We start from the raw sequence: 9,414 nt of genomic DNA on the forward strand, positions 1-9,414 counted from the left end.
AAGTTTAATTTAGTAATAGGTGAAAAACCATCCCTACAAAGATGTTAATCAGATACTTGGCTTTGTGGACACTTTTCTGAGAACAAATTTGTTATCATAAAAATAAAGCCAGAAAATGAAGAGCTGTTTAATCACTCAATTGGATTTTTCTGCCAGCATTTTTCTTTTTCTCTGCAACCCACTGCTAAATTGTGCTTCCTAGCTGTTTTTTTTATAAAATCACTTAATCAAATCTAACTCTGATTACATCAGAGAAGGCCAGGTACCCAACACCATAAGAGGGGGTTTGCAATTTTGACTTGTCTACTTAAATATCACCAAAATCTGATCACAAGGTCAATTACGTCCCTGGGTGGGATTGAACCACCAACCTTTTGATAAATAGCTGAACACACTAACCGATTGCGCCACAGAGACACTTTGCAGAAAATACATACTGACAAAGACTAATAAGCATTCATCTAGAACGTTTCCTAGAAAAACTTTAAAAAGTCAATAATCTGGAGAGTTTTTGTAAGATGTTTCTTCCAGCAACCAATGAAGAAACACATTGGTACTTTCGCATGATGAGTGAGTGCTTCAGGATCTCTTGCACTTACATGTGCAGCAGAGTACTGCAATGGAAGCATGCTGGGCCCATAACCCAGAGGTAGGCAGATTGAAACTATCCTTTGCTATATGCATTATTTTTTTGTACATTAAAGTAATTCATAACTGGGATTGATATTTTAGCTTTTATTTTTACTTAAAGTACAATAACTTTTACCATTTTAATTTGTTTTAATAGTATATTGACAGTATTGTTTTCTTTCAAAAATCCAAGCCACTGCATCTTTGCTGTTTTCTCATATGGAAGTCTGTTTAATGTGAAAACAAGGTGATATCTAATTAGCACACAGGTAAGGAATTAAGAAAATCTTTATTTAAGGGTGAAGATGTTTCTCACAAAATCGTTGCCCCAATGCATCATTGAAATTCAAGCTGGAAAGATGATTTTAATATATCACTTGTACATTTTGTATTGCTCTTCTGGTGACAATGTAGTTTGTTTTTGTCAATTACCATTTTAATAATCGGGTAAAGAAAATTAATTGGATTTTTGAAAGAAAACAATACTGTCAATATACTATTAAAACAAATTAAAATGGTAAAAGTTATTGTACTTTAAGTAAAAATAAAAGCTAAAATATCAATCCCAGTTTTGGATTACTTTAATGAACAAAAAAAATGCATATAGCAAAGGATAGTTTCAATCTGCCTACCTCTGGGTTATGGGCCCAGCATGCTTCCAGTGCAGTACTCTGCTACACATGTAAGTGCAAGAGATCCTGAAGCACTCACTCATCATGCGAAAGTACCAATGTGTTTCTTCATTGGTTGCTGGAAGAAACATCTTACAAAAACTCTCCAGATTATTGACTTTTTAAAGTTTTTCTAGGAAACGTTCTAGATGAATGCTTATTAGTCTTTGTCAGTATGTACTTTTTGCAAAGTGTCTCTGTGGCGCAATCGGTTAGTGTGTTCAGCTATTAATCAAAAGGTTGGTGGTTCAATCCCACCCAGGGACGTAATTGACCTTGTGATCAGATTTTGGTGATATTTAAGTAGACAAGTCAAAATTGCAAACCCCCTCTTATGGTGTAGGGTACCTGGCCTTCTCTGATGTAATCAGAGTTAGATTTGATTAAGTGATTTAAAAAAAAAACAGCTAGGAAGCACAATTTAGCAGTGGGTTGCAGAGAAAAAGAAAAATGCTGGCAGAAAAATCCAATTGAGTGATTAAACAGCTCTTCATTTTCTGGCTTTATTTTTATAACAAATTTGTTCTCTGAAAAGTGTCCACAAAGCCAAGTATCTGATTAACATCTTTGTAGGGATGGTTTTTCACCTATTACTAAATTAAACTTGCTTCATTGGAAAGGCAGCAAGATGCATCCTCATTTCAATATCTACTGAAATAATACAGGTTGACACCAGGAAACATCAACGCCACTGCATCCTTGCTGCTTTCTCATGTGGAAGTCTGTTTAATGTGAAAACAAGGAGATATCTAATTAGCACACAGGTAAGGAATTAAGAAAATCTTTATTTAAGGGTGAAGATGTTTCTCACAAAATCGTTGCCCCAATGCATCATTGAAATTCAAGCTGGAAAGATGATTTTAATATATCACTTGTACATTTTGTATTGCTCTTCTGGTGACAATGTAGTTTGCTTTTGTCAATTACCATTTTAATAATCGGGTAAAGAAAATTAATTGGATTTTTGAAAGAAAACAATACTGTCAATATACTATTAAAACAAATTAAAATGGTAAAAGTTATTGTACTTTAAGTAAAAATAAAAGAGCAAAAATATCAATCCCAGTTTTGGATTACTTTAATTAACAAAAAAAAATGCATATAGCAGAGGATAGTTTCAATCTGCCTACCTCTGGGTTATGGACCCAGCATGCTTCCATTACAGTACTCTGCTGCACATGTAAGTGCAAGAGATCCTGAAGCACTCACTCATCATGGGAAAGTACCAATGTGTTTCTTCATTGGTTGATGGAAGAAACATCTTACAAAAACTCTCCACATTATTGACTTTTTAAAATGTTTCTAGGAATCGTTCTAGATGAATGCTTATTAGCCTTTGTCAGTATCTACTTTTGCAAAGTGTTGCTGTGGCGCAATCAGTTAGTGTGTAAGGCTATTAACCAAAAGGTTGGTGGTTCAATTCCACCTAGGGACTTAATTGACCTTGTTATCAGATTTTGGTGATCTTTAAGTAGACAAGTCAAAATTTCAAACCCCCTGTTATGGTGTAGGGTACCTGGCCTTCTCTGATGTAATCAGAGTTAGATTTGATTCAGTGATTTTATAAAAACAGCTAGGAAGCACAATTTAGCAGTGGGTTGCAGAGAAAAAGAAATATGCTGGCAGAAAAATCCAATTGAGTGATTAAACAGCTCTTCATTTTCTGGCTTTATTTTTATGCTAACTAATTTGTTCTCTGAAAAGTGTCCACAAAGCCAAGTATCTGATTAACATATTTGTAGGGATGGTTTTTCACCTATTACTAAATTAAACTTGCTTCATTGGAAAGGCAGCAAGATGCATCCTCATTTCAATATCTACTGAAATAATACAGGTTGACACCAGGAAACATTAACGCCACTGCATCCTTGCTGCTTTCTCATGTGGAAGTCTGTTTAATGTGAAAACAAGGTGATATCTAATTAGCACACAGGTAAGGAATTAAGAAAATCTTTATTTAAGGGTGAAGATGTTTCTCACAAAATCGTTGCCCCAATGCATCATTGAAATTCAAGCTGGAAAGATGATTTTAATATATCACTTGTACATTTTGTATTGCTCTTCTGGTGACAATGTAGTTTGTTTTTGTCAATTACCATTTTAATAATAGGGTAAAGAAAATTAAGTGGATTTTTGAAAGAAAACAATACTGTCAATATACTATTAAAACAAATTAAAATGGTAAAAGTTATTGTACTTTAAGTAAAAATAAAAGCTAAAATATCAATCCCAGTTTTGGATTACTTTAATGAACAAAAAAAAATGCATATAGCAAAGGATAGTTTCAATCTGCCTACCTCTGGGTTATGGGCCCAGCATGCTTCCATTGCAGTACTCTGCTGCACATGTAAGTGCAAGAGATCCTGAAGCACTCACTCATCATGCGAAAGTACCAATGTGTTTCTTCATTGGTTGCTGGAAGAAACATCTTACAAAAACTCTCCAGATTATTGACTTTTTAAAGTTTTTCTAGGAAACGTTCTAGATGAATGCTTATTAGTCTTTGTCAGTATATAGTTTTTGCAAAGTGTCTCTGTGGCGCAATCGGTTAGTGTGTTCAGCTATTAATCAAAAGGTTGGTGGTTCAATCCCACCCAGGGACGTAATTGACCTTGTGATCAGATTTTGGTGATATTTAAGTAGACAAGTCAAAATTGCAAACCCCCTCTTATGGTGTAGGGTACCTGGCCTTCTCTGATGTAATCAGAGTTAAATTTGATTAAGTGGTTTTATAAAAAAACAGCTAGGAAGCACAATTTAGCAGTGGGTTGCAGAGAAAAAGAAAAATGCTGGCAGAAAAATCCAATTGAGTGATTAAACAGCTCTTCATTTTCTGGCTTTATTTTTATGATAACAAATTTGTTCTCTGAAAAGTGTCCACAAAGCCAAGTATCTGATTAACATCTTTGTAGGGATGGTTTTTCACCTATTACTAAATTAAACTTGCTTCATTGGAAAGGCAGCAAGATGCATCCTCATTTCAATATCTACGGAAATAATACAGGTTGACACCAGGAAACATTAACGCCACTGCATCTTTGCTGTTTTCTCATGTGGAAGTCTGTTTAATGTGAAAACAAGGTGATATCTAATTAGCACACAGGTAAGGAATTAAGAAAATCTTTATTTAAGGGTGAAGATGTTTCTCACAAAATCGTTGCCCCAATGCATCATTGAAATTCAAGCTGGAAAGATGATTTTAATATATCACTTGTACATTTTGTATTGCTCTTCTGGTGACAATGTAGTTTGTTTTTGTCAATTACCATTTTAATAATCGGGTAAAGAAAATTAAGTGGATTTTTGAAAGAAAACAATACAGTCAATTATAAGGGCACGGTCGTGCCCTTATATTAAGGCTGAATCGAACAAACGGAATTCTCCCATAGGGAACTTCTGAGATGGGGGCATGGTGTTTGAGGGGCTACACCTCAAAACTGATTGGACGTACTGAGCTGAAATTTGGTATGGACGCGTAGAATCGTCACCCGCTGCTGCAGGACAAATTTCAGGGCAAAATAATAAAAAATGAGGAATTGGGAGTAAGCTAAATTTCCAACTGTCAGTTTTTTTCTGCCACTCCCTCTGTGGCTTTTTGACAACGTTTTCCCATAGAGTGAATGAAGATTTTTTTGGGAAGGCATAAGTCAGGATAGAGGACGAATTAAGACTTGGGGTTTGTTTTACTAGATAGAGTATGCCCCAGTGCAGTGCCTTTTGGGTTTGTGGTTTTTCAGAAAGTTATAGGGTTTTTTTAATTAAGAGAAATATGCCCCATTATAGAGATAGGGCATTTCAATTTGTTGCGCCTGCGCAGTGACCGCCAGCAGGGGGTGTACAGAGAGTAGCTCTGGCAGTTGGGCACGAGGAGACAGAGCGGGAAGGAGTCACGTGGAGCTGCAGGAGGACAGCCAGCGGTTCCCGGCGTGTGAGTTCATTGAGGTCCATGAAGCGGGAGGAGATCGCCGGAGCTGCGTAGCACTGGGTGAGTTCTGTCAGGCAGCCCACCGCTGTGTACCCAGCTTCCACTTCTCCCCCGCGTGTCCGGCCACCCCCTCTCCTCCCGCTGTGTCCGGCCACCCCCCCTCCTCCCGCTGTGTCCGGCCACCCCCCTCCTCCCGCTGTGTCCGGCCACCCCCCCTCCTCCCGCTGTGTCCGGCCACCCCCCCTCCTCCTCTCTGCTGTGTGTCCGTTCTCCCCCCGCACTCCCTGCTGTGTGTCCGTCCCCCCCCCCGCCCTCCCTGCTGTCCGTCCCCCCCGCCCTCCCTGCAGCGCCTGACACACGCACACGCAGCGCCTGACACACACGCACACACGCAGCACCTGACACACACACACAGACGCAGCACCTGACACTCACACGGACCTGACACACACGCACACACTCACACGCAGCGCCTTACACACACAGACACGCAGCGCCTGACACACACAGACACGCAGCGCCTGACACACACACACTCACGCACCTGACACACACACTCACGCACCTGACACACACACACACACTCACGCACCTGACACACACACACTCACGCACCTGACACACGCACACTCACGCACCTGACACACGCACACGGCACGCAGCACCTGACACACACACACAGCACCTGACACACACACACGCAGCACCTGACACACAGACATGCAGCGCCTGACACACACATGCAGACATGCAGCACCTGACACACACACGCAGACACGCAGCACCTGACACACACACACACACACGCAGCACCTGACACACACACGCAGACACGCAGCACCTGACACACACACACACACACACACAGCACCTGACACACACACACACACACACACACACACGCAGCACCTGACACAGACATGCAGCGCCTGACACACACGCAGACATGCAGCACCTGACACACACATGCAGCACCTGACAGACACACACACACACACACATGCAGCACCTGACACACCCACACACACAGACATGCAGCACCTGACACACCCACACACACACGCAGCACCTGACACACATACATACATACATGTGGCATTTAACGCACACACGCACAGCACCTGACACACAATCATATACACTCAGAGCACCTAACACACACATACACTCGCAGCACCTCACACACACTCGTATACACACGCAGCACCTGCCACTCACACATATATACACATGTAGCACCTGCCACTCCCACATACATGAACAGCACCTAACACACACATATATACATGCAGCACCTGACACACACATACACGTGCAGCACCTGACAGTCACACACATACAGATGCGACACAAACACATACACGCTCAACACCTGACACCCACGTGGCAGCTGACGCATACAAATGCAGCACCTGAGATACACACATATACACGTGCAGCACCTGAGACACACACATACACGTACAGCACCTGACACACACACACATGTATGTACACGCGCGGCTCCAGGCACACACATACGTACGTACACACGCGGAATTTAACACACACACACACATACACGTGCGGCACCTGACACACATGTACGAACACGCGCGGCTCCTGACACACACACACACACGCGTGGCTCCTGACACACACACACATGTACGAACACGCGCGGCTCCTGACACACACACGTATATACGTATACGCACGGCACCTGACACCTACACGTATGTACGTATACGCATGGCTCCTGACACCCACACGCATGTACACGCGCGGCTCCTGGCACACACACACACGTACGTACACGCGCGGCACCTGACACACGCCTGTACGTACACACATGCACAGCACCTGACATACACACATGTAGGTACGCGCCACCTGACACACACACACACACGTACACGCACGACACTTGACACACACGTACGTACACGCACGGCACTGACACGTATGTACGCGCACGGCACCTGACACTCACGTACATACTAGTGATGAGTGGGTTCGGTTCGTCGGAATCCGAACCCCCCGAACTTCACCCATTTTACACGGGTCCGAGGCAGGTTCGAACCTTCCCGCCTTGCTCGGCTAGCCCGAGCGCGCACGAACGTCATCATCCCGCTGTCGGATTCTCGCGAGATTCGGATGTCTGCATTCGTGGAAAGGGATCCCATGTGTAAACATGGGACCCCTTTCAGTCCGTCTGGTCCGGGTGTTCGGTTTGTTGTTTTGCCAAGTACGTGGATTTAATCTGGAACCTGGATCAGGTGAGTATAATTATCTTTTATTTTCAGGTACCCGTGGATTCTACTTGGAGAAGAGGACCGACTGCTTCATGTCAACATAGGTAAGTATGGGTGTGTCGGCAGGTGGGAAATAAAGTTATATTTTTACGGTGTCTGTGTCCTGTTTTTATTTGGGTATTTTTTCCCCAGTAGAACTACAGGTACCAGCGGGCCCGTTTTTCTCCTGCATGCTGGTACTTGTGGTTCTCCAAGTACCAGCTTGCGGGGGAGGCTTGCTGGGACTTGTAGTACTACTAGAAAAAACAATATTATTTAAATTTTCTCAAGGCTATCAGCCTCCCATCCGCAGCCCTTGGATGGGGGGGACAGCCTCGGGCTTCACCCCTGGCCCTTGGGTGGCTGGGGGGGACCCCTTGATTGAAGGGGTCCCCACTCCCCAAGGGTACCCCGGCCAGGGGTGACTAGTTGGATATTTAATGCCACGGCCGCAGGGCACTGTATAAAAGTGACCCCCGGCTGTGGCATTATCTGTCCAGCTAGTGGAGCCCGATGCTGGTGTAAAAAATACGGGGGACCCCTACTCTTTTTGTTCCCCGTATTTTTTGCACCAGCACCAGGCGCAGAGCCCGGTGCTGGTTTTAAAAATACGGGGGATCCCCTGTCCGTTTTTCCCCCAGATTTTTAGAACCAGGACCGGCTCGAAGAGCCCGAGGCTCGTTATGCTTTGGAGGGGGGACCCACGCAATTTTTTTTCGGGTTTTTCACATTCCATTTAAAAAATAAATAATATTTTAAAAAATATATAAATAATACTTGTGCCTCCAAAAAAGACAAACCAAGTACCTAATCCCTTCTAATATAAATAGATATGCTATTACCAAAAAAAAAAAACTGCAAAAAAAAAACATGTTTTTAAATTTTTTTTATTAGATTCCGCCAGCAAAGTGTGGCGGATTGAAAATGACGAATTTACTGTTTAAAAGCACTGTTGTCGAATTTACAAACTTCAATTGAATATACTTTTGTCGAATTGCCGCATTTGTACCATTGCAGAAAAGTCGAATTTGTCAAATGTCGAATTTTAAAGTCGAATTTTGAAAGCGTGTAAGAATAGGCTCCGTCCCCTTCTACCCCTGTACCTTGCTCTCTCCTGTCTGTGCTCTCTCCCGTCTGTAGGACTAGGCCCCGCCCCCTTCTTACCCTCCTGTGACTGCTCTCTCCTGACAAGTGGACCAGGCCTGCCCCCTACACGCTGCTGGTGTCTTCATTGTTACTTGGTCTGGAGCTCCGTTGGGGAGAGAACTCACGTGAGCTCATTAAGAATGAGGAACTGGGATGTTTTAATTTTATTGTGAGTAGTGTAGTGTGGTGATGTAGTATGTTGTATGGGGGGTATAGTGTAATTATGAAGTGCAGCATATGGGAGGGCTGTAGCATAGTGATGTAGTGTGGCATATGGGTGGTGGTAGCGCATAGGCGTGCGTACAGGGGGTGCCTGGTGCGCACAGGCACTCCCTAATGTCCAGCACCGCTGCACGCCACGCTTGCTGTAGCACAGTGATCGCTGAGTGTGTGATCGGTGGAGCCTAGCCTGCAGCTCATTTCCGTACCTCCCACCACCGCTGCACCCGACCCCCCTCTGCCTGCTGCTAATACTATGCTGAGTGCATTCATCGGCGGCCTCACTGGGGGGACTGGCGTCACCTTGCAATGTGACATGGTGATGTCCGCCCATGCTCTCCTCCCGCCCACCTGTGCTTTCCTCCTGCTGCGGTCTCTCAGTCCTAGTGTGCCGCGGCCGCCACACCACTGGCAGTGTTCCTCTAGGAGGGACTGGGAGCTGCTGGCAGACACATTCTGCTGAGACTTACTTGTCAGTGCGGGTTCCGGACGGCAGGCGGCGGGTGGGAGGGCAGACGGGGAGCAGGTGTCACAAGGAGTGTGTGGGTAA

Source organism: Pseudophryne corroboree, unplaced genomic scaffold, assembly GCF_028390025.1.
Source record: "Pseudophryne corroboree isolate aPseCor3 unplaced genomic scaffold, aPseCor3.hap2 scaffold_729, whole genome shotgun sequence".
Classification (NCBI taxonomy): domain Eukaryota; kingdom Metazoa; phylum Chordata; class Amphibia; order Anura; family Myobatrachidae; genus Pseudophryne; species Pseudophryne corroboree.